Source organism: Panthera tigris, chromosome C1, assembly GCF_018350195.1.
Source record: "Panthera tigris isolate Pti1 chromosome C1, P.tigris_Pti1_mat1.1, whole genome shotgun sequence".
Classification (NCBI taxonomy): Eukaryota; Metazoa; Chordata; class Mammalia; order Carnivora; family Felidae; genus Panthera; species Panthera tigris.
The window spans coordinates 11,398,208-11,407,584 of NC_056667.1; positions in this window are offsets into that span (position 1 = coordinate 11,398,208).

Sequence of the window (9,377 nt, forward strand, 5' to 3'; positions counted from 1 at the left end):
GAGCCCTGGACTGCAGACCACAGATCCTAACCCCAGTGGCTGTCCCCGGTTGAGGGCCTACTATGTGCCAGGATCTAATGCAGCCAATAGCCCCAAGCAGAACTCTTACTGTCCCCATTTTACAGACAGGGTGTGCAACAGTCAGGGGGAGAAAATGACCATGGCGTCTGGCAACGCTAAGGGCCCAGTGGGGACGCATATCATGAATTCAAAGTGGGTTTTTTTCTCCTGCCCAGTACTGGACTTTTGTCAGGTGAGGCTGGTGTAAGGATGGAGAGGTGGAAGAGGTGGCTGGTGACCTGGTTGGGGGCGGGGGTGGCCAGTGAGCGGGGCTGGACTTCCTGGATGGGTAGAGCTTGGGTTACCAGAGGGAAAGGAAGGAGGTGAGGGTTCAGCGTCAGTGGTGGAAAGTCTGCAGCCGTGTAGGCACTGGTCATGGGGCTCTGGATATTGGGGTGACCATTGCTTATCGGAGGTGAGATTTGCTTCACATGGAGTCCTCAACCCACAGACTGCTCGGAACCGGCCCTCAGTGAGTATTTATGGTGTGAGTGAGTAGCTACTTGGGGCAGGGTGACTTAAAGAGTATTTTATTTTCTTCTACCGTTTTTTTGTTTTGTTTTGTTTTGTTTTTTTTAGAACAGCTTGATTGAGGTGTCAGTCACATACCATAAAATTCACCCTTTTAAGGGTTTCTTTCACATGTAGTTTTTGGTATATTCACAGAGTTGTACAGCCATGACCACTGCCTAATTTCAGAACATCTTGATCACCCCAAAAGGAAACCCTACACCCCCCGAAAAGGAAACCTCTACCCATGAGTAGTCAGTTAACCATTTCCCCACCCACCAGCCCCTGGCAACCACTAATCTACTTTCTGTTTCGTTGGGTTTGCCTAATCTGGATGTTTCTATAAACGGAATCATATGTGGTCTTTCAGGGCCGGCTTCTTTCCTAGCGTGTTTGCAAGGTATGCACCCATGTTGTAGCATGCATCGGTACTTTGTCCTTTTGAATTATCAGATATTTCATTGCATGAATACCCCGTGTTGTTTGTCCATTTACCAGCTGATGGACACTTGGGTTATTCCCATTTTCGGCTATTGCAAATAGTGCTGCTGTCGACATTCATGTACAGGTGTTGCATGTGACTTATGTTTTCCTTTCTCTTGAGTAGATAGATACCGAAGAGTGGAGGTGTCGGGGCAATTTTTACGTTGTTTGAATTCTTTCCAATAGGCACTTCATTCTTTTATAACAAACCAGTATTTTAAAAAATCACGTTTTCGAAAAAGAGGGGCCGAATCCATAGAAAAAAAATAGTGGACCAAACTTTGAGACCAGAAGGAAGGACTGGCTGGGAGCCGGGACTGAGGCCACCACTAGGTGGGTGTGTAACTGAGCAAATTACAGCCCTTCTCAGGGCCTCACCTGTGACGTGGGGGTGGGGCAGGGGTGGGCAGGGCAGCCGCTGAGCTGGAATGAAGACATCTCAGGCCCTTCCCAGCCCGGACAGCTCAAGATCTTAAGGCAGCCTAGATTCCCACACCTGGTTCGAGAAACAGATCAGGGAAGTGATCTGGTCTTGTAAAGTTCTCTCCCCAGGAGGATGAGTCCCCTGGTAGACCAGATTCAACCCGGAAGAATGTCTTAGGTCACAGCCTCTTCAATCTCTAATTGAGATGTGAAGAGATAGTTAACTCTATCTGCATTTAACCTTCTACTTTAAACCAGTGCTTCTCAGACTAACATGTGCGTGTGAAATCCTGGGCATCTTGTCAATATGCAAGTATTGAACCAATGGGTCTGAAGTGGGACGGCAATTCTGTCCTTCTGACAAGCTCCCAGGTGAAGTCAGGGCTGCTGGTCCCCAGATCACAATTTAAATAGCAAGGCTCTACCCCTCCTACGCACGGAAAGGAAATGGCACTTTACAAAATCTGCTCATTTGCTCACTAGGGAACTCCGTCCCTCTTGAATGTATTTTGACGGCTGTCTCAAAGCTGTTTGAGGAGTGGATGGATGTAAGAACAAAATGCTATGTCTGTTCCAGGAAGCACATGGGGAAAATTGATGTGTGATCCTTGCGATAACCCTGCGAGATTAGAGGGTTCCCCGTCTTGCAAATGGGGAGGTTCAGGGAGGGGAGGCACTGCAGCTCCCCCTTCCCTCTGCCCCCCACGTCCTGATGTTCCCCAGAGCCCCCTTTCAGCTGTGGCTATGGCAACAGATGCCAGCCCTAGAAAGAAAAAGATCTGCTCCTCTAGACATGCAAATTTATGTCGCAAAGATGTTCCTTGCAGCATCACTGGTGACAGAAAGGCTGGAAACTCCACTGCACGCTGCAGAATCACCAAAAGATGACATAAAACCATACAAACTGCCTCCCTGTTGGCTTCTCTCACTCGTCATTTCTTTCTTGGGTTTCACCCCTCCTTGTTGTGTTTTTGTTTCTCATCCATGACTATCCCCTCCACTAGAATGCAAATTCTTTGAAGGCAAGGACATTGCTGGATCTCTAACTTCTGAGCACACAGTAGGGGCTCAATAAACATTTGTTGTCTGAATGAACCAAAACATTTTGAGAGCAGGTAAAACAAATTGCAGAACGACGTGCATGGAACAACTCCATTTTTGTTTACAATTTTTTTTTTGTTTTATTTTTTATTTTTGAGACAGAGAGAGACAGAGCATGAGTGGGGGAGGGGAAGAGAGAGAAAGAGACACAGAATCCGAAGCAGGCTCCAGGCTCTGAGCTGTCAACAGAGAGCCTGATGCGGGGCTCGAACTCACGGACGGTGAGATCATGACCTGGGCCAAAGTCGGACACCCAACTGACTGAGACACCCAGGCACTCCTGTTGCTTTGTAACTTTTTTTTTTTAAATGTTTATTCATTTTTTGATAGAGACAGAGCATGAGTGGGGGAGGGACAGAGAGAGAAGGAAACACAGAATCTGAAGCAGGCTCCAGGCTCTGAGCTGTCAGCACAGAGCCCGATGCGGGGCTCGAACCCACGAACCATGAGATCATGACCTGAGCCGAAGTTGGACACTTAACTGACTGAGCCACCCAGGCACTCCTGAACAACTCCATTTTTGTTTAAAAAATGTTTGAACGCAGGAACAGAAAAATCTGTAAGACCACATATTAATTATCTTGAGGATTGGGACTGGGACTTAAATGTAGGTCATTTTCACTTTCCATTGTTTCCTTTTTGTTTTTGATAGGAGTATGGATTTCTTTAGTAATAATAAAAAAGTAAATATTTTTAAAAAGAATAATCGGGGCACCTGGGTGGCTCAGTCGGTTGGGCGGCCGACTTCAGCTCGGGTCATGATCTCGCAGTCTGTGGGTTCGAGCCCCGCGTCGGGCTCTGTGCTGACAGCTAAGAGCCTGGAGCCTGCTTCGGATTCTGTGTCTCCTTCTCTCTGACCCTCCCCGTTCATGCTCTGTCTCTCTCTGTCTCAAAAGTGAATAAACGTTAAAAAAAATTAAAAAAAATTAAAAATAAAAATAAATAAAAAGAATAATCATCCAAGGGGTACCTGGCTGGATCAGTCTGTGGAATTTGTGACTCTTGATCTTGGGGTTGTGGGTTCAAGCCCCACATTGGAGGTAGAGATCGCTTAAAAATAAAATCTTTAAGGGGCGCCTGGGTGACTTAGCTCAGCGTCCAACTCTTGATTTCAGCTCAGGTCATGATCTCATGGTTTGTGGGATTGAGTTCTGTGTCAGGCTCTTTGCTGACAATGTGGAGACAGCTTGGGATTCTCCCTCTCTCTCTCCCCCGCCCACACTTTGCTCTCCCTCTTTCTCTCTCAGTCTCTCTCTTAAAATAAATAAATAAAGGGGCACCTGGGTGGCTCAGTCGGTTAAGCATCTGACTTTGGCTCAGGTCATGATCTCACAGTTCGTGAGTTCGAGCCCTGTGTCAGGCTCTGTACTGACGGATCGTAGTCTGGAGCCTGCTTCAGATTCTATGTCTCCCTCTCTCCCTGCCCTTCCCCTGGCCTTGCTCTGTCTCTCTTTCTCTCAAAAATAAATAAACATTTAAAATTTTAAATACATAAATAAAAAGGAAGAGGAAGAGTCCCCATAGAGATCCCTCACCCCTTCCTCCATGTGAAGATATAACAAAAAATTACGTGTCTGTGAACTAGGCAGCGAGTCCTCACCAGACTCTGAATCCGCTGGTCCCTTGGTCTTAGACTTCCCAGTGTCCAGAACGGTGAGAAAATACACTTCTTTTTTTGAATGTTTCTTTATTTATTTTGAGAGAGAGTGAGAGATCGAGCATGAGCGGGGCAAGGGCAGAGAGCGGGGGAGACAGAGGATCTGAAGCGGGCTCTGCGCCGACAGCAGAAAGCCCGATGAGGGGCTCGAACTCAAGAATGGCGAGATCGTGACCTGAACCGAAGCTCCCCAGGCGGCCCAGAAAATAAATTTCTGTTGCTTATAAGCTATCCAGTCTATGGTATTTTGTTACAGCAACCCAGATGGACTAAGATAAACATGTATTTGTATAACTGAAAACAAAAAACAAATAAGGGCGATGTGTAGGCTAGCTGGCTTGTAACACCGAGCAGCCCGCCGCAGGCTCCCCTCTGGCCCACAAGGCAGGTGCCACTGCACCTGGCCAAGCCTATTTTTGTATTTTCCTCTCCCACACGCCACATGAACAGTGGAAACAGCGTCTGACCGCTGGGACCGGCAGTGGAAAAGAGACAATCTGCTTCAGAGACCAGATGCCTCCAACTCTATGCTGTCTCCTTAGGGACAAGTGAGAAGCCCCTGCTGATCCCAGGGATTTGTCCCTGAGATCAGCCCGTCACCTCCCAACTTATGGACTTGTCCCTGGAGGCTGGGGTCTCTTCCCCTGGCTCAAACTTCCCGGGCTCCCAGTTCATTCTGACTGCACACTCAGGACAGAGTAAACAAAATCCCTGGAGGAGGACAGCTAGGTATGTTCTCTGAGCATTCTAGGGAGATAAGTCCCAGGTCGGGCTGTCTGTTGGGTGATTTATCTGCCTTATTTTCCCATGCAGGCTAGAGGGCACAGTGGTGAACTTCTCTTTGATAATGATCTCCCCAACAAATATAAATACAGCTGTGGGCAGAACCTTAGGACTTCTTCCTGCCTTCGAGGAGTTGACATGTACCTCGAAATTAGGGTCCCGTAGAGACTCAGAGGACTCTGGAACGCTTCCGTGGTTGGGGGCCGGGGGGACCGTGCTCCCAGTGCATTACCAAATGAAGAAATGCTAAAATAGCTTTACAAGAATTATAGTACATTTTATAATTTTTTTTAATGTTTTATTTATATTTGAGAAAGAGTGCAAGCAGGAGAGGGGCAAAGAGAGAGGGGTAGAGGATCCAAAGCAGGCTCTGTACTGACAGCAATGAGCCTAATGGGGGGCTCAAACTCATGAACCTTGAGATCATGACCTAAGCCGAAGTCAGACGTTCAACCAGCTGAGCCACCCAGTGCCCCCCCAAATTATAGTACATTTTAAATGTTTACATTAAACAAATTAACCCTTTTAAAGACACACAAATCACAATGTGGTTCTGCTAATCAGAAGATGATGGGAATTCTATAGGGTGCCTGGGTGGCTCAGTTGGTTGGGCGACAGACTTCAGCTCAGGTCATGATCTCACAGTTTGTGAGTTCGAGCCCTGCATCGGGCTCTGTGCTGACAGCTCAGAGCCTGGAGCCTACTTCAGATTCTGGGTCTCCCCCTCTCTCTACCCCTCCCCTGCTCACGCTCTGTGTCTCTCTGTCTCTCAATAATAAATAAACGTTAAAAAAAATTAAAAAGAAAAAAAAGAAGATGGGGATTCTTTTAAAAAAAATTTTTTTTTTAACGTTTATTTATTTTTGAGACAGAGAGAGACAGAGCATGAACGGGGGAGGGTCACAGAGAGAGATAGACACAGAATCTGAAACAGGCTCCAGGCTCTGAGCTGTCAGCACAGAGCCCGACGCGGGGCTCGAACCCATGGACCGTGAGATCATGACCTGAGCCAAAGTCAGACGCTTAACCGACCGAGCCACCCAGGCGCCCCAAGATGATGGGGATTCTAAAAATACTCACGCACAACAGATCACAGGCTGCGTGGCCTGGTAAGGGGACACAAGTTTAAAGTTGTCTGCTGGGTGTCTTCTCTCACTCCTGTCTGGGGCGACAAGCCACAGCACATGATGGTTGGGTGCCTACCATTCTCTGTCCCATCACACACCTACTTTGTTTTCATCTCCACACTTCTGTGCTGTAAGACCGGAACCTTCTCTGTCCAGTTCACTGCTGTCTGACACGTGGTAGGCCCTCCATAAATTTTGGTTCAATGAGTGGACATATGATACCCTCGTTTAGGTGAGATCAGGTGCATGTACCTACACAATGGGATTTCGTGATAAGAAACAGCGCGTGATGGGTCCCAGGGAAGCAACTTCTAGAATGGATGCACAGAGCTCGGCACCAGGGCTCTACTCCCGGCTCAGCGGCTATCTGCCCAGTAAACTTGGGTCAAATGCCAGTCTTTCCCAAGGCTCAGTTCCCCTGTTGGTAACATGGGGGAGGGGCAGACTGGCAGATCTCTGGGGTCTCCCTGACCCTGGTCCTATGGATTCATGGAGGTGATACCTGGGCTGAATTTTCAGAGATGAGTGTGTCAGGCAGAAAGGGGAAGGTGTTTTCCATTTCCACCTGCTCTTGTCTCTGAGAGGTGGCCTCGTGGAGGGAAAATCTGTTCAAGAGACCGTTGCTAGATGGAAAAGCAAGGTTCGGAAGGGTCTATCTAGAATAATCTCATTTCTGCGAAAATCAATAGTCCTGTTACTACGTTTAGAAAAGGTTGAGGAATACATACGTCGCTGTTGACAATGTTGACTTCAGGACAGAGCGTTTGGGGGAAGTTTTATTTCTTGTGCTGTGGATTTATATAGTGCTCACATTTTATGTGTTATGCATTTTATTTGTAACCGTTTTTTAAAAAAAGATTAAAACATAACGTCGTTGCATTGGATTGTTTTAAAATTTATGACACGTGCTTCCTTTTCCCTTTCTTCATAGAAAGTTCTGTTTTGTTTTTTGGAGGAGCCAAGATAATCAGTTGCAGTAATTCTGCTGGGAGTATTTGAAATATCCAGGATTAAGTTGTCTTTAAGCTGAATGCCCCTAGATGACAGGACCCTGAGTGGATTTGAGGATGTCCAAAAGAATGTATGTGACATATGTAAGTTAGAAGGCATAATAAACTGTGTGCTTTTGATGCCCACTTTAGGAATTATTGATTATGTGTCTTTCTCTGTCCCATCCCCTGGTCCACACCAGAGGAAACCACTACCCCAAATTTTGTGTTTAACAGTCCTTTCTTTTTGTTGCTATTTCTCTTTAAAAAAAATTTTTATGAGGGGCACCTGGCTGGCTCAGTCAGTAGAGCATGCGACTCTTTTTTTTTTTTTTTAAGTTGATTTGTTTGAGAGACACAGAGAGAGAGAGAGAGAGAGAGAGAGCGCACAAGGGGGGGAGAGGCAGAGAGTGAGGGGAAAGGAGAGAATCCCAAGCAGGCTCCACACTGCCAGCACAGAGCCCGATGTGGGGCTTGAACTCACAAACCATGAGATCGTGACCTGAGCCGAAACCAACAGTCAGTTGCTTAACTGACTGAGCCACTGAGGTACCCTGCATGTGACTCTTGATCTCAGGGTTGTGAGTTCGAGCCTCACGTTGAATATAGAGAGTACTTAAAAAAAATTCTCTGGTATATTTATATATCCTTAATGGATATATTTATGAACATTCATCAAGCCGTATGCCTATATAATTTGTGTACTTTTCTATGCATGTATCTACATGTATGAACATCGATGAAAAGTTTGCAACAAAAAAGTACAGGTGTTCAGGCAGTTCTACCCTAAGACCAAGGTAGGAGGGACCCCTGCCCTGGGCTCTGCTTTAGAAGACCCTGCTCAGTATCGAGTCCACACAGCCCGAGGGATGTGCCCGCCCCCCTCAACACCCTGCAAAACCCATGACCCCCTTCTACCTTGGTCCGGGCACCCAAATTGTTATGAAGGTTTATTTGTAAAGATGGGAAGATAGAAAAATATTTTATTTAGCAATTTGTTAGCTTGATTTGTAGCTGTTACATATTTAGACCTCGTTATGTGAATCTCCACTGGTACTCTTTCTTTTTTTGTTTTTTTAAGTAAATGCTACCCCCAACGTGGGGATCGAACTCACAACCCCAAGATCGAGAGTCACATGCTCCACCGACTGAGCCAGCCAGGCGCCCCTCCACTGCTACTCTTGTTCTAGGCCCTGCAAGGGTTAGGGGTGAGGCTGTAACTAAGGCCTACCCCTGGAGGAGACGGGGTACTAGGATTTTTCAAAAGCTCCTCAGGTGATTCTCATGTGCAGCCAGAGTTGACAATCTCTGTCTTAAGATATCTTTTGCATCGATTCTTTCCTTTGTGGTCTGTGTTGCTTTTGTTTGTTGTTTTTTTGTTTTGTTTTGTTTTAATTTTTTTAATACTTATTTATTTTTAAGAGAGTGAGAGAGAGAGAGAGAGCATGAGCTAGGAAAGGGCAGCAAGAGAGGGGGGACAGAGGATCTGAAGCAGTCTCTCCCCTGACAGCACAGAGCCCGACGCGGGGCTCGAACTCATGAATGGTGAGATCGTGACATGAGCTGAAGTCAGATGCTTAATGAACTGAGCCACCCAGGCATCCCTGTTGTTGTTTCTGCTTTTGCGTTTAATTTTAAGAAAGTCTTCTTTACCTTGAGCTCGTAACAATCATCCTATCTTTTTCTGTAAGTTGTAGGGTTTGGTTTTCACACTTAACATCTGGATTGATTTGTGTAGCACGTAGTGAGATTAGTTCCATTGCACGTCTCTCCAAATGGGCTGCAGATGATCCCAGGACCACTCACTCCCCAGCTCACCCTTTGCGCAGGTTGGCAGTGCTGTTCACATCGTGCTGCGGGTCTGCTCTGGGAGTCTTTCCTGCTGTGTCTAGTAGGCTTCCTTTTCCGTAATTAATATTCATGACTCGTGTGGTTTGTTTCATTTTCTCCGTGAAAGAAACCCCACTACTCTTAAGAAAGACTCTGAAACCCGTTCACCCAGATCTGTGATTGCTAATGGTGTTAAAATGACACCGCTCCCAAGGTGTCTCTGAATTTAACAGGGATCACACTTCAAGCAAAGGAGAGAAGTTCTAGCAGTGACATTTCAGCTGAGCTAGCCACTGAGTGGGGCGGGATGGGGGAGGAGGCCAGCAGCAGCGGCCAGGAGGCCCTGAAATCATGCCGCCTGGGAAGCAACCCCCGTTGGACATATAGGTCGATCCTGGCACACAGGTAAACATT